The sequence below is a fragment of the Taudactylus pleione genome, unplaced genomic scaffold, assembly GCF_031769625.1.
Source record: "Taudactylus pleione unplaced genomic scaffold, aTauple2 ptg000559l, whole genome shotgun sequence".
In the NCBI taxonomy this organism is placed as follows: Eukaryota; Metazoa; Chordata; class Amphibia; order Anura; family Myobatrachidae; genus Taudactylus; species Taudactylus pleione.
In genome coordinates this window covers 698,791-721,984 of record NW_028284961.1, presented here as the reverse complement: position 1 = coordinate 721,984, position 23,194 = coordinate 698,791, and the positions used below count along the sequence as shown (strand labels likewise).

Below are 23,194 nucleotides of genomic sequence, written 5' to 3'. Positions count from 1 at the left end.
CAGCAAGCTGCCTTCTACTGAGAGGGACCTTTCCCAAGGTAATATTTCTATATAGTAGCTGAGGCTTCCGTGCTTATTAGATTGGAGTTAAGTCATTTAACAGTTCCTGTATAAAACTTTGAAGCTGAAGACTGTGAAGCTCTTTATTAGTGTGCCTGTATATAACGGCATAATTATGTGCTGTAATATGGTGCTGCACAGCTGACAGACCTGATCCTCGTAGAACAGCACACAGGATCCAGCACCACTCAGAGGAGGAACATAGATCTCCCTTGCATTCAGTCTTCCAGCTGTCCCTTATCCTAAAGGGGAAGGAATCAGGGCCGCTCCACTGCTGCTTCCTCCTCCTCAGAGTCCCCAGCAGCTTTATGTGTCCTATGGCAGCTTCTTGTATCCTCACAGCTGCTGCAGCTTCCATCACCACACGCTCCAGTAAGTCCTGCTCCTCACACCTCAGGCAGCTTTCACAGAACCCACCGGTCCCAGCAGCGGCTTCCCTCATGGCACTCCGGTAAGCGCTACATTCCTCCACTAGTCCTGTCACCTCAGGCTCTCTCCCAGCAGCCCCCGTGGGAATCCCTCTTAGATTACCAGTGGTCTCATGTGGGTCCGCTTCCCACCGACCACGCATGCCGCTCTGCCCATCTATTACTTAGCCCTCTATGGGGCGATCTCTCACCTTTGCTGCAGTGTCATGTCCCTGGCCACACACCCATCAGCTCCCATAGTCCAGGAGTGAGCGGTTGGCTCCATTAGGTCTCCATGAGGGGATGTCCTGCTCCAGTTCTCCCCAAAGAGGGGGTTTAACATATATACAGAAACTGGCAGTTTTAAATATAACACTTTTGTAAATAAATCAACTATTGAACCTTACATGCCTTTTTCTCTGTGTACACATATGAATTGATTATACATATATATATATTTATAAATTGAACAGTAACCACTTTAGGGGTATCACACTGGCACACAGATCTCCGTTCACCGGCTGATAATGGGCTCTTCCGGGCTGCTCCTGTCACCCTGTAGTGGCAGCGCTGATGCTGCAGCTGCTGCTCTCTCAATTTAGAAATCTTCCGGGCTGGTCACTTATGCTGGGCATACACTCTACAATTATCTGTCAGATATCTGTCCAATCTGGCTGGTTGGAATGAAAATCTGGTAATGTATGGGAGCAAATGACAATAGAAATTTGCTCCCAAACACTAGAAAACGGACCAGATTTTCCTTCCCACCAGACAGATTTGACAGATATCTGACAGATAATTGTAGAGTGTATGTCCAGCATTAGTCAGAGCCCGCCCACACCTCTCTGTGTCAAGCATGCAGCCAACAGAGTCCCAGGGTGTAAAAAAATAAATAAAAACAATATATTACTGTTGTTGGGGGCCCCCTGCCGTGCATCTTTGTTGTGTGAAAGAGATAACCTTGCAGACACTGACAGCGCTATAGTCACTGCCCTCCCATGGTAGGGTGAGGGGCTTAGAGTCACTGGTGCCCACCGGGGAATACCCCGACTCCCCAGCAGGCCAGTAAGAGCCTGGGTACAACAGTAATCGAACAACAACTTCATTATTTTTTTTATCTACTATGAAACAGATTACCATGCAAATTTTTTTGTGGTACAGTTATGTACGCCTTTGTTAAGCACCTAAAAAAAATGGGATATCTAATGTTGATGCAACCTTGCGTTTTTTTAATTCTATTCTAAAATCTAGAATTTTTGCTGTAATTCGAAAAGTAAGGCATATAAAGTAATTTGGTCTGGATTTTTGGCTTTGGGAGGAAAAGTTCCCTTATGGGTTCAAATTTCATGATGATTCCTTAATAAACACCTGTGATACTTCAAATAAATTGGAATAAATAAGCTGTGATTAGTAAATAGTTTAATAAATTGAAAAAAATCTATATTTTTGGAAATTTGGCAGAAGTAGTCGTTTTTAAATCCTCTCATAACTAAAAAATGTTTGTAAAAATCTGACATTGGTGGTGGACGCACCTGGTTGAACTGACGTGGAATAAACCTTCTGTGATACTGTCCTCAGCTACTAAATATAATAAAGTCACTTGGGGCCTGATTCAGAGTTACACAGAAGAATTCAGAGCCAGTCTTAAGGTGCCCATACACAGGGCGATTTGTATCAGATCCGATCTTGCATACGATTCCCTTGAAAATTCTTCCCCTGACATTCTGTACGATTTGTATTTAGAAAAGGTACGATTGTACAAACGACAATACAATCCAATGTATTAAGATGTGTCACATCATACTGTTCGGTCGAAATCTTTCGGCAAAACCATCTGATCTATGATGGCGATACACAACGCCGGGGACGCGCATCGCATCGTAATCGTGCCTGAAAACACTACTTCACACGATTGGTCATTACGATCAGATGAAAACGTCCATATTGTGTGAAAAATCGCCCCGGGTCCTTAATTCCTTGATGAAGTCTGCAGGACAGATAAAACGCGTTGGGTGGGACTTCTTACCCTGACTCCAGGTAAGGGACAAATAAGTGGTTTATTTCTATATATACTGTATGTTTGATACTAACCATTGTATGCTGCAAGTTTTAACATTTTTGCTTTATTAAAAAATGTTTTAATGTGAGCTACTTGAAGTATCTACTCTATGGGTGCAGAGAATTGGGATACATCGTTCCTAGAATAACACGTCTGAATACATAGTAGGTTGCTGGTTGAGAAAAGATACATTTATTTTGGAAATATGCACCATGGTTTTATCTGTATTTGTAATGCGATCATTGCGGCCGGATGTATCATCCGGGACAGGCAGGGACACGGGCTCTGAAAATGGCAGGTGTAGGCCCAATATCCGGATGTAGAAGCCTCTTTGGCGGATGCGGCTGCCTGTGGGAATGTAGGGATCAATCCGTTCTGAGGACATTAGCGCAAGGGTTACATATTGAGACTGGATACCAGCGAAGGAACATACTTGCACAATATATGTGAGGAACTTTCCCCTCATATTTACAAGGGTTAACTAAGGGGATGTGATGATTTTGCAGTACTAAAACCACTCCTACATATAAATTGTGACTCAGAGAAATTAGACTGTATACTTAACAACATTATTCTAATTTTGGGAATAAGATACTTGATCAGAATTTATAATAGATAGTAACTAGTGTCACAATCTGGGATAGGACTGATTATTTAAAGTGGTTTAAATGTTATATTTCACTTTTTTCTTCAAGGAATGATCTGTGTAAGTAGGCAACATGAGATCTACAATGACAAATTTAAACTGCAGTAATAAAGAGATAAGCATGTTGCTAAATTAACAGGCCTTCTATATTAATTGAGCCATAATTTTTAACAATTAACTTTAATTCTCCAATAAAGGAGAACACTGCAGCAATATATATGCTTAAATTGTTTGCAGATATGTCCTGTAGGGATGCAATTGGGAAGCCGGCTGATGTAAGCCCGACAGCCGGCTTCCCGGCTGCTTTATCCCTGCGAGGGTTAAATGACAAGCGTCTAAATCTAGATGCCTATCATTTTTCCGATCCCGGCAGACCGGCGCCCGGCATCCCGATCAAAAGGATGCCGGGCGCCGCGAGCGGAGAGCCGCAGGGGGGTTAGGTTTAGGGCTCCCGGGGGGGACTTACGGTTAGGCACCCCCCGGGAGGGTTAGGGTTAGGTTAGGGGAAGGGAGGGTTAGGGTTAGGTTAGGGGAAGGGAGGGTTAGGGTTAGGCACCCCCGGGGGGAGGTTAAGGTTAGGCTAGGGGAAGGGAGGGTTAGGGTTAGGTTAGGGGAAGGGAGGGTTAGGGTTAGGCACCCCCGGGGGGAGGTTAGGCTTAGGCACCCCCCAGGGGACTTAGGTTTAGGCAGCAGGGAAGGGGGGGTTAGGGTTAGGCACTTAGAGGGGGGATTAGGGTTAGACACAGGGGGGGAGGTTAGGGTTAGGCACCCCCCGGGAGGGTTAGGGTTAGGTTAGGGGAAGGGAGGGTTAGGGTTAGGCACCCCCGGGGGGAGGTTAGGGTTAGGCACCCCCCAGGGGACTTAGGTTTAGGCAGCAGGGAAGGGGGGTTAGGGTTAGGCACTTAGAGGGGGGATTAGGGTTAGGCACCCCTAAGGAGGGTTAGGGTTAGGTTAGTGGATACTTACCTAAGGACAATCGGGATTTCCAGCACTGTCGGGCTTCCGCTGCCAGGATCTCTGCTTTTGTCTGCCTGTTGCTGTCGGGATTCGAACTCCCGTCCATGTGGCCGCCGGGCTTTCATACTGCTTCCGTCCTGTATGTATACTAATCATTCATTAACCTGTTGTAAAAGATAAAAGTAAAGCTGCATACACACACAACGATTTAGTTAATGAACGATTTTAGTAAATGATTTTCTCCCTTGAAAAAATGAAGTAAAATCGTTTACTAAAGTTGTTCATTTACTAAATGTAATGAACGATTTTTTAGAACTACAAACGATTTTTGCATATTAACTTACTGAAAATCGTTCAGTTGTCAAGTCTGACTGAACTACAAACGTGAATGCGCATGAACGAAAAATCGTTCATCGTTTGACTCAGAAAGTGAACGATTTTTACAAACGATTATCGTTAAATGATATCGTTTAACGATAATCGTTCAAAAAATCGTTGTGTGTATATGCACCTTAAAAGTTAAGTTTTATACAATTTTGTCATATGTAACGAGAGCACCCAAAAAGGAAAATTCTTTACCATTTGTTGAATCATCTCTTTAAGACCCAACACCCTACAAGTATCTTGTACTTCTCCTGTGGTGCACCGCCAGCCATAATTTTTGAATTGCCAAGGAATAACACCCCGCTCCAAATGATAAAAAGCTGGTCGTTAATTATAGTGATTTGTTTAGATTAAAATTATTTTTCAACAAACCCCTATGGGAATGCAGGGGTCACAGCATACCTGCTGCAGTGCCTCCTTCATACATCAGGGGGAATCTTAATATTTGAAGTAAACCCCCGAAAACCGGTGATTTTGAGGATTAAACCTCAAATATTCAGTGATAAATGGGCCCCAGGGAGAGCAAAGCTGGAGGCTCACATTACAGCCATTTCATCTAGGAAATACCATGATGTTCTGTATGTGGGTGATGATCGCAGATAAAATACAATCTACTGTTGATGTCTAAACCGGTCATAAACAATTATAAGTTTTATCTAAAGTTGTTTTAAGTATTTGTGTTGCATTGTACTGAGTGACTATGTCCTGGGAGGATCCGGTGCTCACATGAGAATATCCTGTAGAGGCATAAGTTAATTTTCTCACACAAGCTGTAAAATTGTGAAAAGTGAAAGTAAAATGTATAAGTTTCACTTCAGTCACAGATTTGGGTTGTGTGCAGTGGGAGGAACCATTTCAGTTTAGGAGAAGACTGAGCAGTGATGGACGTGGACCAGCTAAGAGAATACATTCTGTCCTTCAACCTGAACAACTGCACTCTGGGAAGCCAGGGCTACAACCGAATCCTCCTGCAGCTGTTTGGGTTACTGGGACACGGCAAGTCCTCCTTGATCAACTCCTGCAAATACGCCCTCCATGATAAGCCATTCACCGTATACGCTGAGTCCGCCCAGGCAGACGGCGGCCTCACCATGGAGAGGAAATCCTACCCACTGACCAACAGCATCACAATGGTGGACAACCGAGGCTGCACCACCATGAACAGCTTTGAGACGGGGGAGATTTACGCCCAGCTGAGTAAGTTATCTTCCCAGCTTGTACGTGCTGCTTTGCAATAATGTGTTTTCAGCATGTCAGGGCCCAAGGATATGCATAATCACACACTCAATAACATACAGCAAAAGTCCGGCACTAATTTCCATGTATATTATTATTATTGTTTATTTATATGGTACCACAAGTGTTCCGCAGCGCCTTACAAAGTACATAAACAAATAAGTGACCAGTGACTTACAGTACAGAACAATACAATACAGGACCAGGACATGGATAATATATATTGCTACATTAGCGACTATAACACCCACATAAGCAGCAGAGCATAAGCACCAAGTGTTAGGTGCCCTAGTGGGGTGTAAGAAGTAGATGAAAGTAAATTAGGGAGAAGTACAAGAGGGTAGAGGGCCCTGCTCATAAGAGCTTACATTCTAAGGGGGAGGGACAGACAAACAGGCATGACACACAGTGGCGTATCTATAATGGGTGCAGTGTCTGCGGGGCACACGAGCCCCCAGATCCAGGGGGACCCCGCACCGCACACCCTGCACCCATGTTATTTTAAACTTACCTGTCCGTGGTCCCGCGGTGGGTGTCACGGGGAGTGAACACGGGCCCCCTCCTCTCTGAAGATGCCCCTGATGACACAGATGAGGTGGACGGGGAGGAAAGAGAATGTTAGAATGAGAGTTCCTTGGTGCCTTCCTAATATTTAAATGGAAAATGCTGATTAGTGACATAAAGTAACTCACTCGACACTCGTCATTTTGCAGAAACTCCATAATTCCACTGGGTGTTAGAATAGTATAGTCCCATATACATCCAGTATAACACAGCATCCAGAACTGAAACATTACATTGTATCAAACCATCAACAGCCTTTGTAGTTATTGTTACAATTGATGTGCACCATACACAGTCACCATATCACACCACTGAATGCAGCATTTGCTAATCTACACCTGGTATTGCTACAAGTATGGCGCCCGCTATAATATCAAAAGGCTTCAGTATTTTTTTAGCTGTATGCGTCTATTGGCGGTCGCCTGTCTGCAACCTTATGCAAATGCCCCTAAGAAGCCCCCCCCTGGTGTACCACCATTCATATGGATGTGCAAAGTCTGAGATGCCCACTACAAAGCCCCTCCTTGTGTACCACATTCATATGAATGTGCAAAGACTGAGATGCCCACTGCCAGCGTCTGTGCCTGGGGCGTCTTTAGCCCCCACCAATGATCGCACCTTTGAAAGTTGTACAAGTCCTATGGCAGGTGCAGCTGCCCCTTTTGAGAATGGCCTCCAATTCAGTGACCTGTATCTCCCGCATCGGCTATTGCAATAATTTCCTTACTGGTCTTCCCCGGAACAGACTTTAACACCTACAACCTCACTTGAACTGATCCTTCCTCCCTAAATGTTCTTCTACTGCTGCTCCGCGCTGTCCGTCCTTCTAATGGCTGCCTGCGTTTTACAGAATTCAATGTAAAATTATTCTACTAACATATAAGTCCATAAACAACACTACACCAACATGTGCTTATCACAGCAAAAAGGTATTAAAGGGTCTATCTACTAAGCCTTGGAGAGAGAGAAAGTGGACGGAGATAAATTACCAACTAATCAGCTCCTAACTGTCATTTACATGCTGTGTTTGAAAATGACAGGAACCGATTGATTGGTACTTTATTTCCATCCAGTTTCTCTTAAGACCTCTTAATTCCTTATTGCTGCCATAAAATATTACTGGCGATGATAATGAACAATCAGATGAGAATTCTCAGGTTTGATAGCCCTGACATTAAGTTTATGACAGAGGGATCCCGGCCAGGGTGTGAGATAATGTGAGAATACAATGAACATGCAACAGTAACATAGGGAGAGAGTGGGGGAATGTGCAGACAGGGACAGGTAAGTTTGGAGAAGGGGAGGGGTACCGGCAGCAGCTGGAGATTGGTGTTCTATGCTGTAGAGCTGAGGGTCCCAGGGGTTGTGGGTAAGAGTCACTGCTGCCTGGGTCCTGTGTGTGGCTGGTGTCTCACTGCTGTCTCAGTGGTGCTGGCTATATCAATGCCATGCCTTGGCAAGTGTGAGGTGGTACCTTATAGTGCAGTTGGAGAATGAAGTCCGCCTCCAGCTGCAGTATCATTACACCCTATTCCCAACCCTTCATAGTTACCGCGCCTTGGGCGGGCAGATGGATCTTATACGTGGGGATGAAGGGGTTTACTGCATGTTCCAAGTGATTTAAGGTGACATCAGGCAGTGCGGAGGAGGTGCCAGCCATGTCACTATGCGGTGCAGGGGGGCTAATGAAGCCTTCCACTGTGCCACGGTTGCCACGTGTGTCACACAGTGTGACAGTATGCCTGGTGTTTGAAGCGCGGGTGGTTGGGGGGTCGGGGCCTTGGTCAGACTGCTGCTGGTAGGCTGTAACAGGAAAATAAATCAGCACAGAAAATCCTGGGGACTATTTTTATGGGGGACCTGGAGCTGCAGCTCTACCTGCCCCATTGTTAATCCAGCCCTGGCAAGTGCCACACAGTCAAATGCTAGCACGGGCATATCACTTAGTGGTGGCAGCTGTGGCACTCCTCCATATTGTATATTACTCCAAAAATGAGGGGCAATTAAATAAACGGTTTACACTTTATCACGGTATAAAACATAAATGGCTTCTTTTTCTAGGTAATTTTATCCCTTTGGACCAAAGAGTTGAATGGACCAAAGAGTACGAGGAGATGTTATGTCGCCTGGAGGATGGAGACGTGGAGCCAAACTTCACCGATATCATTGTGCCGATATTTGTATATAGGTGAGAAGGTGACTAGAACAGCGGGTGAAAACCACTAACCAACCAGCCACATAGTACAGAACCTTTGTGACCATCACTCGTGGTTCTTAATCTTATATTACTATTTATGTAATCTCAGCAGGCTCTGCACTGTCATCTAATCATGGAAACACATAATGTATATATAATATGATATATGAGAATATGGCAACCTGTACAGTATATCTGATATATTAGTTTGTTGCAGCATGTATCTGAAATTAGTATATTGTGTACATGCAGTATATAATATATAGGTATATTGCAGCATTTACAAATGATAAAGACGCAGAACAGCACTACGGGGGTTGGGAGATGTTTGTTACCTGATTGAGGGGTGAGTGTCACAACAGAGCTACTATGTGTAAAAATACTGGATATAAAATGTGACAACTCACCGCTAAGTGTCTGCATGTTCTCCACATTGCAGTGGTCATAGGGTTTACGGTAAGTGACTTGGCTAAAATGGGATGTCGCCCAAGGCCATCGTCACTTACAGGACTGGCCACCTTGACTGAGGCTTTTTAGCCTAACATATACGGGAACATAGCTCTGGGTACAGAGACATATGCAAAAATTGTTCCTAAAGTATTACCTTAAGCCCGCTCCATAAAGGAGTTCCCCGACAGTGGAAATATACTGATATATTAGGAGACACTCTAGAGGGTAGTGCAGTGTCATTGACCTTACAGGGGCGGTCCCAGAAAAATGGGACTGTCCCGCTGATTGTGGGACAATTGGGTGGTATGCATCCACATTATACCACACTGTAGTGCCCACACATTATAACACACTGTAGTGTCCACACATTATGCCACTCTGTAGTGCCATCACATTATACCACAATGTACTGCCACACTACACCACAATTTAGTGCCCCCACATTATACCACAGTGTACCCACAAGAAGTCACAGCCACCTTGTCAGCCGGCACAGCTTCACAATGAGCCACTGTCCCATTAGGCTGCACTACTGCTTATCTCCACAGGTCAGAGGAGCATGTGATGGGCTCCTCCAATCAGAGATCAGCACATGCTCCTCTAACTCTTTTGCAGAGACTAATGGGATTTATTACCCAGTAGTGAAGTGTGCTCTGGTCCTCTACATGTAGCTTAGGACTGGGTCAGTCACAGCCTTGAATACTACCCGGGAAGAAGCTGTACTGCACCCTGCTATAGTGGATGGTGTCATAGGCCCCTCCCTCCCGCTATAGAGGGTGTGACCAAGAACCGGTGGGGCCCATCTGAGTTTTACCTGACTCTCCAGCGGCCCAGTCTGAGCCTGCCCCAGGAAAGATAGGATTTGGTGCTCCTCCCCCCACCTTGACACCATTTTCTAATAACTGAAATACTAACTCACCGCAGGACTCCATGGAACCATGCCTCATCCACAGAAAGATGCTTTAGGAAACCTGACAAACATAAATGCCCAAACTAAAATTGCAACATTTTTATATTTCTTAAATTAAATTGTCCTACTCCTCGGTGGCATCCGATTATATTCATTTCTCCTCCCGACAGCTGCACAGTATTTCTCTGAGGCTTGTGAGGCTTTCGCTCAAAAGCCCCAGTATTTCAACACTGGCATGGGACACTGTGGTAGAACGTTGGCCTGGGACACTGTGGTAGAACGTTGACCTGGGACACTGTGGTAGAACGTTGGCCTGGGACACTGTGGTAGAACGTTGGCCTGGGACAAAGGGGTAGAACTTTGGCCTGGGACACGGGTAGAACGTTGGCCTGGGACACAGGGGTAGAATTTTGGCCTGGGATACTGGTAGAACATTGGCCAAGGACACTGTGGTAGAACATTGACCTGGGACACAGGGGTAGAATGTTGGCCTGGGACACTGTGGAAGGCTATTGTAGAGGGGAGTTTCCAAAAAGTAAATACAGTACACACAAACACATGAAAATATATATTATGATTGCTATATAGTAATGTTAGCAAAATAGCTATCTATCCAAATAAATAAACCTTAAAACAATTTAAAGTAAATGAGGTCAAGTATTAGTAATTCTCAGTTGTCTATTCTAACTACAGACCCCATTTCTATAGGATGCTTTAAGATTTATATATTTAGATTTATAGCCTTTACACTAACATTACTATTATAATTTATATGCCATTTAGATTATTTTTTTACACAAATTTTTTCCTTGTCTCATCCTTCCATACAGTATGTCTGTATGTGCACCCATATATCTGTATAGCCCCAATATGTCTGTATGTGCCTTCCTATGCCTGTACTCCCCCCATATGTCTGTATGTGCCTTCCTATGCCTGTACTCCCCCATATGTCTGTATGTGCCTTCCTATGCCTGTACGCACCCCATATGTCTGTATGTGCCTTCCTATGCCTGTACGCCCCCCATATGTCTGTATGTGCCTTCCTATGCCTGTATGCCCCCCATATGTCTGTATGTGCCTTCCTATGCCTGTACTCCCCCATATGTCTGTATGTGCCTTCCTATGCCTGTACTCCCCCATATGTCTGTATGTGCCTTCCTATGCCTGTACGCCCCCCATATGTCTGTATGTGCCTTCCTATGCCTGTACACCCCCCATATGTCTGTATGTGCATTCCTATGCCTGTACGCCCCTCATATGTCTGTATGTGCCTTCCTATGCCTGTACGCCCCCATATGTCTGTATGTGCCTTCCTATGCCTGTACTCCCCCATATGTCTGTATGTGCCTTCCTATGCCTGTACGGCCCCCATATGTCTGTATGTGCCTTCCTATGCCTGTATGCACCCCATATGTCTGTATGTGCCTTCCTATGCCTGTACGCCCCCCATATGTCTGTATGTGCCTTCCTATGCCTGTACGCCCCCCATATGTCTGTATGCCCCCCATATGTCTGTATGTGCCTTCCTATGCCTGTACTCCCCCATATGTCTGTATGTGCCTTCCTATGCCTGTATGTCCCCCATATGTCTTTATGTGCCTTCCTATGCCTGTACGCCACCCATATGTCTGTATGTACCTTCCTATGCCTGTACGTCCCCCATATGTCTGTATGTGCCTTCCTATGCCTGTACTCCCCCATATGTCTGTATGTGCCTTCCTATGCCTGTATGCCCCCAATATGTCTGTATGTCCCTTCTTCTGCCTGTATGCCCCCATATGTCTGTATGTGCCTTCCTATGCCTGTACTCCCCCATATGTCTGTATGCGCCTTCCTATGCCTGTACTCCCCCAATATGTCTGTATGTCCCTTCCTATGCCTGTACTCCCCCATATGTCTGTATGTGCCTTCCTATGCCTGTATGCCCCCAATATGTCTGTATGTCCCTTCTTCTGCTTGTATGCCCCCATATGTCTGTATGTGCCTTCCTATGCCTGTACTCCCCCATATGTCTGTATGTGCCTTCCTATGCCTGTATTCCCCCATATGTCTGTATGTGCCTTCCTATGCCTGTACGCCCCCCACATGTCTGTATGTGCCTTCCTATGCCTGTACGCCCCTCATATGTCTGTATGTGCCGTCCTATGCCTTTACGCCCCCCATATGTCTGTATGTGCCTTCCTATGCCTGTATGCCCCCATATGTCTGTATGTGCCTTCCTATGCCTGTACTCCCCCATATGTCTGTATGTGCCTTCCTATGCCTGTACTCCCCCCATATGTCTGTATGTGCCTTCCTATGCCTGTACGCCCCCCATATGTCTGTATGTGCCTTCCTATGCCTGTACGCACCCCATATGTCTGTATGTGCCTTCCTATGCCTGTATGTCCCCCATATGTCTGTATGTGCATTCCTATGCCTGTACTCCCCCATATGTCTGTATGTGCCTTCCTATGCCTGTACACCCCCCATATGTCTGTATGTGCCTTCCTATGCCTGTACTCCCCCATATGTCTGTATGTGCCTTCCTATGCCTGTACGCCCCCCATATGTCTGTATGTGCCTTCCTATGCCTGTACGCACCCCATATGTCTGTATGTGCCTTCCTATGCCTGTACGCACCCCATATGTCTGTATGTGCCTTCCTATTCTGTATGCCCCCCATATGTCTGTATGTGCCTTCCTATGCCTGTACTCCCCCATATGTCTGTATGTGCCTTCCTATGCCTGAATGTCCCCCATATGTCTGTATGTGCCTTCCTATGCCTGTACTCCCCCCATATGTCTGTATGTGCCTTCCTATGCCTGTACTCCCCCATATGTCTGTATGTGCCTTCCAATGCCTGTACGCCCCCCATATTTCTCAAAGTGCCTTCCTATGCCTGTACGCCCCCCATATGTCTGTACGTGCCTTCCTATGCCTGTACTCCCCCATATGTCTGTATGTGCCTTCCTATGCCTGTACTCACCCATATGTCTGTATGTGCCTTCCTATGCCTGTACGCCCCCCATATGTCTGTATGTGCCTTCCTATGCCTGTACGCCCCCCATATGTCTGTATGTGCCTTCCTATGCCTGTACGCACCCCATATGTCTGTATGTGCCTTCCTATGCCTGTACGCACCCCATATGTCTGTATGTGCCTTCCTATGCCTATATGCCCCCCATATGTCTGTATGTGCCTTCCTATGCCTGTACGCCCCCCATATGTCTGTATGTGCCTTCCTATGCCTGTACGCCCCCCATATGTCTGGATGTGCCTTCCTATGCCTGTACTCCCCCATATGTCTGTATGTGCCTTCCAATGCCTGTACGCCCCCCATATTTCTCAAAGTGCCTTCCTATGCCTGTACGCCCCCCATATGTCTGTACGTGCCTTCCTATGCCTGTACTCCCCCATATGTCTGTATGTGCCTTCCTATGCCTGTACTCACCCATATGTCTGTATGTGCCTTCCTATGCCTGTACGCCCCCCATATGTCTGTATGTGCCTTCCTATGCCTGTACGCCCCCCATATATCAGTATGTGCCTTCCTATGCCTGTACTTCCCCATATGTCTGTATGTGCCTTCCTATGCCTGTACTCCCCCATATGTCTGTATGTGCCTTCCTATGCCTGTATGCCCCCCATATGTCTGTATGTGCCTTCCTATGCCTGTACGCACCCCATATGTCTGTATGTGCCTTCCTATGCCTGTACTCCCCCCATATGTCTGTATGTGCCTTCCTATGCCTGTATGCCCCCCATATGTCTGTATGTGCCTTCCATGCCTGTACTCCCCCCATATGTCTGTATGTGCCTTCCTATGCCTGTACTCCCCCCATATGTCTGTATGTGCCTTCCTATGCCTGTACGCCCCCCATATGTCTGTATGTGCCTTCCTATGCCTGTACGCCCCCGATATATCTGTATGTGCCTTCCTATGCCTGTACTCCCCCATATGTCTGTATGTGCCTTCCTATGCCTGTACTCCCCCATATGTCTGTATGTGCCTTCCTATGCCTGTACGCCCCCCATATGTCTGTATGTGCCTTCCTATGCCTGTACTCCACCATATGTCTGTATGTGCCTTCCAATGCCTGTACGGCCCCCATATGTCTGTATGTGCCTTCCTATGCCTGTACGCACCCCATATGTCTGTATGTGCCTTCCTATGCCTGTACGCCCCCCATATGTCTGTATGTGCCTTCCTATGCCTGTACGCCCCCCATATGTCTGTATGTGCCTTCCTATTCTGTATGCCCCCCATATGTCTGTATGTGCCTTCCTATGCCTGTACTCCCCCATATGTCTGTATGTGCCTTCCTATGCCTGTATGTCCCCCATATGTCTGTATGTGCTTTCCTATGCCTGTACGCACCCCATATGTCTGTATGTGCCTTCCTATGCCTTTACGCCCGACATATGTCTGTATGTGCCTTCCTATGCCTGTACGCCCCTCATATGTCTGTATGTGCCTCCCTATGCCTGTACGCCCCCCATATGTCTGTATGTGCCTTCCTATGCCTGTTTGCCTCCCATATGTCTGTATTTGCCTTCCTATGCCTGTATGCCCCCCATGTGTCTGTTTGTGCCTTCCTATGCCTGTACTCCCCCCATATGTCTGTATGTCCCTTCATATGCCTGTATGCCCCACATATGTCTGTATGTGCCTTCCTATGCCTGTATGACCCCCATATGTCTGTATGTGCCTTCCTATGCCTGTACGCTCCCCATATGTCTGTATGTGCCATCCTATGCCTGTGTGCCCCAATATGTCTGTATGTGCCTTCTTCTGCCTGTATGCCCCCATATGTCTGTATGTGCCTTCCTATGCCTGTACTCCCCCATATGTCTGTATGTGCCTTCCTATGCCTGTTCGCCCCCATATGTCTGTATGTGCCTTCCTATGCCTGTACTCCCCCATATGTCTGTATGTGCCTTCCCATGCCTGTACTCCCCCATATGTCTGTATGTGCCTACCTATGCCTGTACGCTCCCCATATGTCTGTATGTGCCATCCTATGCCTGTATGCCCCCATATGTCTGTATGTGCCTTCCTATGCCTGTACTCCCCCATATGTCTGTATGTGCCTTCCTATGCCTGTACGCCCCCCACATGTCTGTATGTGCCTTCCTATGCCTGTACGCCCCCCACATGTCTGTATGTGCCTTCCTAAGCCTGTACGCCCCCCACATGTCTGTATGTGCCTTCCTATGCCTGTACGCCCCTCATATGTCTGTATGTGCCTTCCTATGCCTTTACGCCCCCCATATGTCTGTATGTGCCTTCCTATGCCTGTATGCCCCCCATATGTCTGTATGTGCCTTCCTATGCCTGTATGCCCCCAATATGTCTGTATGTCCCTTCCTATGCCTGTACTCCCCCATATGTCTGTATGTGCCTTCCTATGCCTGTACGCCCCCCACATGTCTGTATGTGCCTTCCTATGCCTGTACGCCCCTCATATGTCTGTATGTGCCTTCCTATGCCTTTACGCCCCCCATATGTCTGTATGTGCCTTCCTATGCCTTTACGCCCCCCATATGTCTGTATGTGCCTTCCTATGCCTGTATGCCCCCCATATGTCTGTATGTGCCTTCCTATGCCTGTATGCCCCCAATATGTCTGTATGTCCCTTCCTATGCCTGTACGCCCCCCATATGTCTGTATGTGCCTTCCGATGCTTGTATGCCCCCCATATGTCTGTATGTGCCTTCCTATGCCTGTACTCCCCCATATGTCTGTATGTGCCTTCCTATGCCTGTATGCCCCCCATATGTCTGTATGTGCCTTCCTATGCCTGTACACCCCCCGTATGTCTGTATGTGCCTTCCTATGCCTGTATGCCCCCCATATGTCTGTATGTGCCTTCCTATGCCTGTACGCCCCCCATATGTCTGTACGTGCCTTCCTATGCTTCTACGGCCCCCATATGTCTGTATGTGCCTTCCTATGCCTGTACGCCCCCCACTTGTCTGTATGTGCCTTCCTATGCCTGTACGCCCCTCATATGTCTGTATGTGCCTTCCTATGCCTTTACGCCCCCCATATGTCTGTATGTGCCTTCCTATGCCTGTATGCCCCCATATGTCTGTATGTGCCTTCCTATGCCTGTACTCCCCCATGTCTGTATGTGCCTTCCTATGCCTGTACTCCCCCCATATGTCTGTATGTGCCTTCCTATACCTGTACGCCCCCCATATGTCTGTATGTGCCTTCCTATGCCTGTACGCACCCCATATGTCTGTATGTGCCTTCCTATGCCTGTATGTCCCCCATATGTCTGTATGTGCCTTCCTATGCCTGTAAGTACCACTATGGGGCCGATTCAGTTGTTGCGCACGTTCCTTGCAGGGCGTCTATGTGAATAGGTGCCCGATGGAGCAATTCAATTGTTGCTTCATTTGGATGGCTAAAGCTGAGGGGGGGGGGGGGACACATTCCTGTTCGCAGCCCGCTGATTTCCATATCTCAAGTCCAATTTTTTGAGCACCCGATGGTGGTTTGGGCACCCAAACGGCTGTTTGTGCCTCCTAACCTCTTCTTTAGATGAGTTTAGCCACGCACAGCATGGTAAACGTGGGCGCTGTAAATGCTCATGGGCCCCCACATGGAGAATCAATTGAATTGTTCCATCGTGCACCTATTCACATAGACAACCAGCAGGGGGTGCACAGCACAATTGAATCGCCCGTTAATGTCTGTATGCGTCTCCCTATCCCTGTATGTGTGCCAATAAGTCTGTATGTGCCCCTCTGTATCTGTATGTGCCCCTCTACATCTGTATGTGCCCATCTATATGTTCTGTATTGTGCCCCCACATTTTGCCCTCCTGTTTATATTTTCTCTATTGTGCACCTCACCACAGCCCCCTCTATATACCTGATAATGTGCCGAGTAATCTGCATCAGAGGTTCCCAAACTCTGCTATTATATTCCACATTTTCAGGATAGCCATGCTTGAGCACAGGTTACTCAGTCAATTTGATTTACATATGGGTCCACATACATCTAGGCTCCTTGCGCGTTAAACATCCCTTCTAGTTGTCCCATGCCGCTGCATGACTCGGTAGCACCGAGCGTCTTTTTCTGTGTCATTTTACCTTCAAATGCGTCTTACTCGCACAACGATAGCACAAGCAGCTTCTGCTGAGTAAAAACGATATGCGGCATGCCTATGTTCTCTGAGCGACTGTGGGTTTATCTGCCTGCAAAATGCTACGTTACAGTGGCTGTAACCAGGCTCGCTGAGAGCCGCGGTGGGCTCAGGTAAAGGGGGCATAGCCTAATCGCAGAAGGCAAGGCCACGCCCCCTTCAAAGCCCCCCCCAAAAGTTTTGCAGCGCCGCTGCTCGCTGGTGAGGGGCGCGCTCTGAGCCCCCTCAGCCTGGCGCATAACCAGTGGGGGGTGAGATCAGCTTGATCGCTCCCCCCACAGACATAGGAGACTGCTGTGGCTGCTTCATAGCATCCGCGAGCAGTCTCACAGTGTAGCCCAGCACACAGCAGCGTGGTGAAAGAGGGGGGGAGCGGTACCGGAACCGGGCCCCTGCCGGGTACCTCCAGCAAGCCCGGGCCCGGGTAATTTGTACCGGCTCCCCACCTCTCGGCGCCCCTGGCTGTAACACTGTAACCTAGCGTGTCACATGCAGATACAGCCGCAGTCACACACAGAACATGCTGCATATCATTTTAATCATCAGAAGCTGCTTGTGCAATCTAGTCGCATCATATCTAGATGCTCAACACAACTGAGTCACACAGAGCTCCCGCATTATGCGTGGCGCGACTTGTAGCGCACGGAGAATAGATGTGTGTGGGCACATCTGTAAAAATCTGGACTCAAACATTGTATACTTAAAAACTGGAATGAAATGGAGGTTTTGAACCTCTGGTCTACACCATCGGATTTGTGTCTATGTTGAGTGGCCATGGTGTTGCCCCAATTCCCTAATTACATTGCTGAGTGGGGCACAAATTGAGGACACTGAGGAGCTGATTCAGGGCCGCACGCAAGCAGGCCGATGTTTGCACACTGCGCATGCACCGGATTTGGCATGAGCGAGCCCCGCTGAGTGACTGAAGTTCAGTCGCAACAGGGCTTGCAACAAGACGGCGTGGCTGTCGATGTTGATTAGTCCTGTCACTAATACTTGCAGAGCATCTGAGTACTCGCTGCATTCACTTCCCGAATCGCAGCGACTGGATCACGTATGCGCACTGCATTTTATACGCATGCATAGACTGTGAACATCGGCCGGTTACGAGCGAATGCAGCCTTGCCAGCAGGTCTGAATCGGGCCCTATTTTCGAAGTAAACTATTCAAACTAGACATGTTGGGGTATATTTACTTAAGTGAGGGTTTTAGAAGTGGAGATGCTGCCATTAGTTTGGGCAGGGCACGGCACCCTCTTAAAACGGCCTAGTGTGAACACTACTTATTGACAATCACAACATTTTCCTTCATACAAGTGCTGGAACATCTTCCCTGTGTGTATGTAGGAATGTCATGCAATGGTCAGTAACGCACCTGCGGATTATTTATTTTACAGTGCGAAAAAGGATTTTGTAGACAAAGAATTGGAGGAGATTAAGACGTTTATGAAAAACTGCCGGGATCTGACAGGTACATGTATAACCAGGAAACCACCGGAGAAGGAAATAACAATAACACAATGACGTTAGGCTGATATGTTAAATTTCTGTGTTGGAGTGTAGGGCTGCATAATGATAAGTGGAGGTCAGAGATGTTATATAACTGGGTACAGAAAAGTATGGGACACTAAATATGTCCCTATAGTAATTTAGCCATCAGCCCTGATGTCCTGTGTGCCTGTAGGACAAAAGAGAAGGATCTTTGTGTGCGGATGGGTGACGTGTTTCTTTGTCTCCTTTAGTAATGTACAGAACTATGTGATCTGAGTTTCAGGCAGTGGCATCACTATAGGGGGTACAGACTGCACCAGGTGTCACACTACCAAAGGGGGTGACACCTAAATGTCGGCTCCTCCACAGAGACAGGGAGCCGGGCGCTGCACAATAACATCACAGAGCAGTGCCCGAACTAGCAGTGTAGTGCTGTGTGAGGGGGAACCTCAACATCTGCGAAAGTGCTGAGCACGCCCCCAGAGCAAGGAAATGGGGTTGTGCCACCAGGCCACACTCCCTTTGCACGAGAGGACATGCCTCATTTTTGGATGGTGTCTATTGGCCGCACTGGGTGTCATTTACCCCTGTGACGCCGCTGGTTTCAGGTAACAGTATTGTGGCCTGTCTCTGTTATCTGAGCTGGGTGTGAGATCTGACATGCAGAACTGGTTTTCTACATACTGTAGGGTTAGGGCCACTTGCTGAGTCTAGCAGGAGTATACAGTGGGGAGAAGTGGGTGGCAGAGGTGTAGTTAGGTGCCATGGTGCCTGGAGGAATCGTATGTTGCGGTGCCCCCTCACCTGTAGTGAATTTGGAGCGTGGCCAACATGTGGAGGTATGTTGGTTGCATTTGAGAGGGATGAAATAAAAATCATAAATTGACAACAGAGCCATTTTTTTGTATTATTCATTAAAACCATACATATAGTGAGGTACTCTAATATATATATATATATATATATGTACAGTTAGTTACGGTTACAAAATGGGCACAGTTGTATTGATAAAACTGGAAAAGATTACTGCTTGGACCATTAGCTGTAGGGAGGCCAATCCTGGGCTGTTTTTTCAATCCTGGGATTCAGGATTGAGAAACGCTCTATCTCGAGATACCCGAGATTGGGTTGGTGTAAAAATAATATATATATATTAATAATGTCCCCTGGCCAGCCCCCACAGTTAATCACCCTCCTCTCCCTCGTCATGGGGCGGCCATTCTTGCAATGGGGCATACTTGCTTGGAGAAGGCTTGACGGGTGGTCCAGTCGGCGGTGCAGCTGGCGTATGGCTGCGCAGCGTGGCCTCTGTCATGTCACACTGCGCAGTGCGCACAGCCGGGAGTAGGAGGGGAGTCGGGCAGCATCTAAGCCATCTGGTGAAGGTGCTTAGCGATGCCCGGCAATTTATAAAAAAAATCATTGATAGCCAATCCCCAAATTACGGGATTGGAAACTTCCAATCCCGGGATTCAATCCCGACCAATTTTAGGCCAAAATCCCTAAGCGTTTACGGCTCCCTATTAGCCTGCGTGATAATCCCCCGAGTCTGTGCCCAATAAGCTCAACCTTAGCAGCCCTGAGCATTTGCAGTGATTGTTAATTCTTTTTATTTTACTGAAGATAAATATCAGCATTTAATTTTCTGCTGTTTGTAAGGACAACTGCCCAATGCTACTTCTCCTTTTCTACACGCTAGGGGGTAAATTTACTAAGATGGGAGTTCTATCTAAGAAGTGATGTTGCCCATTGCAACCAATCAGATTCTACTTCTCATTTATCTAGTACCTTCTAGAAGATAATACCTGGAATCTGATTGGTTGCTATGGGCAACATCACTTCTTAGTAGAACTCCCATCTTAGTAAATTTACCCCTAGGTGTCATGTTTCCTGGTTTATATTAAAGCCGCACCAATCATAGAGAGGATTTATAGACACTGGTCGGGGTAAACAGTCAGAATGCCGAAACTAATATAATGTCTATGTAGCAATTAGGGAAAAAGGGGGGATTTTAAGGAAAGATTCCTGCACAGCTATTGGGTAAGAAAACAGTAAATAAACAAACAGTACCTTAGAGTATATTTATTAGCGGAGACCCTCTATATTACAAAATAGGTGTTGGTGGGTCTCCAATGAATAGAAACCAGAAATTCAAATAGAATGTTTTGCACAGGCAAAAAGAGAAATATTCCTTTTTTGGGGAACTCTTATATGAAATCTTTGTGTTTATAATATGATTATTATGTTTAAAATATAACTTTTATTATCTTATATCTAAAAAAAAACATAAAAGAAGGAAAGGAATTTTCCTAGAGGTGAAAGTATAAATAGATTAATTAATTAAGCTAAACAGTCCAGTAATCATGCTTATATAATCTATGAAACATATACTGTAGGCATCAAATGGAGTACGAGCACTACCAGTCACCTGTGTCATGCCCTCTTTCTTATGCGATTACTATATGGGATCTGTGCTATTGGGACAAAGATTGTATCATGTTAATACTCTGCTGCTCCTGTACGGGATCTGTGCTGGGCATGTGCACATCTCCTTCTGCTCGCCCGCCGTGTCCGAATGCCACAGCCTAATTTAAAGGCTGAAGCCGTTTGGGCGCTGAGTGGGGGTGGCGGCAGGCGGCATCCCAGAAAATGGAGGCGTGACGGCACCTTTTCTGGATGTGCTGAAGCCAGTGGGTGCCTCCTTGTACGCAGCTTCACTGTCTTCAGCTGCATGAAACCACCGACCATCCTGAGGAACCTGATGGCTGACAGTTACTCTGAGTGATCTGATGCTGCGTCCTCAGATGCAGCTGCGGATCACAGAAGCCATCAGGAGGCATCTATTGACACAAGACGCCTCCTGCAGCAATAGTATATTATTATATGGTAGCTGCTATAGTGTACAGTTCTGGATCAGGCCCAATGAGAATGGGGACAGTGTGAGGTCAAACCCAGGATATGTGATTTACAGCATTTTACAGTTTCAGCTTTAGCATCATTATTAAAGTTGTACAGCCGACACTTCAAATGCTTTAAATCGCATTATTACCATCCAAAGATGAGGTAGCGATGCTTTTACCATACAACTATGAATCCCCCCCACTGTTAATAAGCTCATTTTGGTTACATTTCATAGCCAATCCACCACTAAGGGGCCAGTGTAGCCTCACACAATGAGTGTCCATGGGATAAACAAAGCTTCATATACTGTACTGTGATTGTGCGTAATCACACAGGCCCTTATTTATCAACGAGTTTTATAATTTATCAATGAGTGATAAACCTGGCTGTGTATGATAATGGTGCTCCAGCCAATCAGCTCCCAACTGTCACCTGTTATAAATATGACAGTTGGGAGCCGATTGGTTGGAGCACCATTTATCACTTATAATGAATGATAAAATACATTAATAAATGAGCCCCTAGTGGCCACAATGGTACATTGGGCCTGATTCAGACCCGTTCGCGAGTGCTGAGCGCTCGCAAGCGGGTCGATGGTGCTCCGTCGTGCGCATGCGCGAGACCCTAATAACGACGGCCAAGCCATCGTTATGGGTCTCGCTCCAAAGGGGTCGATGGGAACGCCTACTGTCTGGGGCCGGCTCCACAGACATCACTAGTGATGTCAGTAGGAGTGCTTTTGGCTCTGATAGAGCCAAAAGCACTCCTGGGCTTGCGGCAATGAGACCCTACCGCAGGGTCTCGTTGCAAGCCCGATGGTCGCGATGGTCTTGACCATCGCGACCATCATTTTGGCCGCTAGCTAAAGCTGTGGGTGGTCACCCACAACTATGCGAGCGGCCAGGAGGCCGCTCCAATAGGTAGGAGGGACGGCCCTGATTCAGAGCGAGCGCTCTGTCAGAGCGTCCGGCTCTGAATCAAGGCCATAGCTCCTAATTAAATTCTCCCCTAGTGTGCATTTATAGATTTTCCAGAAATCCTACATAAGCTGTAAACCCGTTTGTTCCTGATCTTCGCTGCTTACCCCAAAATACATTCACTTCTTCCCTGACAGGAATCTTCCCCATCATTGTCCTCACCCACAAGACGAGTGGCGCTTTCTCAAACTGCATGACATGTTTGAGGGGATGGGGGCAGAGGAGATATTTGCGTTGGAGAATTACACCGCTGAGGACCACCTGAAGACCCGCGGGAGACACTTACAGTTCCTGAACCTGATACACAATATATTGCTAAATGTCAATTTCAAGCTGAAAGAGGAACGGAACCCAAAGAAGGAACGCGCTGAACGCAGGAAGTTTCTATACCGGTTTTTGCATGAAAGAGATGTAACAAAATAATAATTACAAAATAAAAATAAAATCACTACAGAGAAGATAAACCTTTAGGTACGTTTGTACGTTACAGTTATGCGTCTTGCAGTTGACAAATAACTTTATGATGGTGACAAAAAAAAAAAAACCTTACAATAAAAACTCAAATAAAAACTAAACCAACAAAATATATTTGTGAATTAATTTGGTCACAATCAGACCACTGGCACAGGGGACAGGTGCGGAGCTGCATACAATACCGTTTTGCGGATGATTCTGGCGGTAGTCATGCTGCGTAGACAAGCGCACACCTCCGGTAAGTACTTCTGGTATATTTTCTTCCCTTGGGCAGTGGGTGTTGGGTTAATAAAGGGATAATATTACAGTTAGGGGCCTATGTATCAAAGCTGGGATAGAGAT

The 23,194-nt window shown here is 46.7% G+C and overlaps 1 pseudogene across 1 annotated transcript; it reads left to right on the top strand.

Moving 5' to 3' along the window:
- Nucleotides 1-425: 425 nt before the first annotated feature.
- LOC148481837 (uncharacterized) lies at nucleotides 426-22,903 on the top strand (annotated as a pseudogene). Its single transcript, XR_015871835.1, has 5 exons — nucleotides 426-511; nucleotides 5,332-5,710; nucleotides 8,375-8,501; nucleotides 18,407-18,480; nucleotides 22,516-22,903. The product of XR_015871835.1 is annotated as an uncharacterized LOC148481837 (transcript).
- The last annotated feature ends 291 nt before the right edge of the window (nucleotides 22,904-23,194 follow it).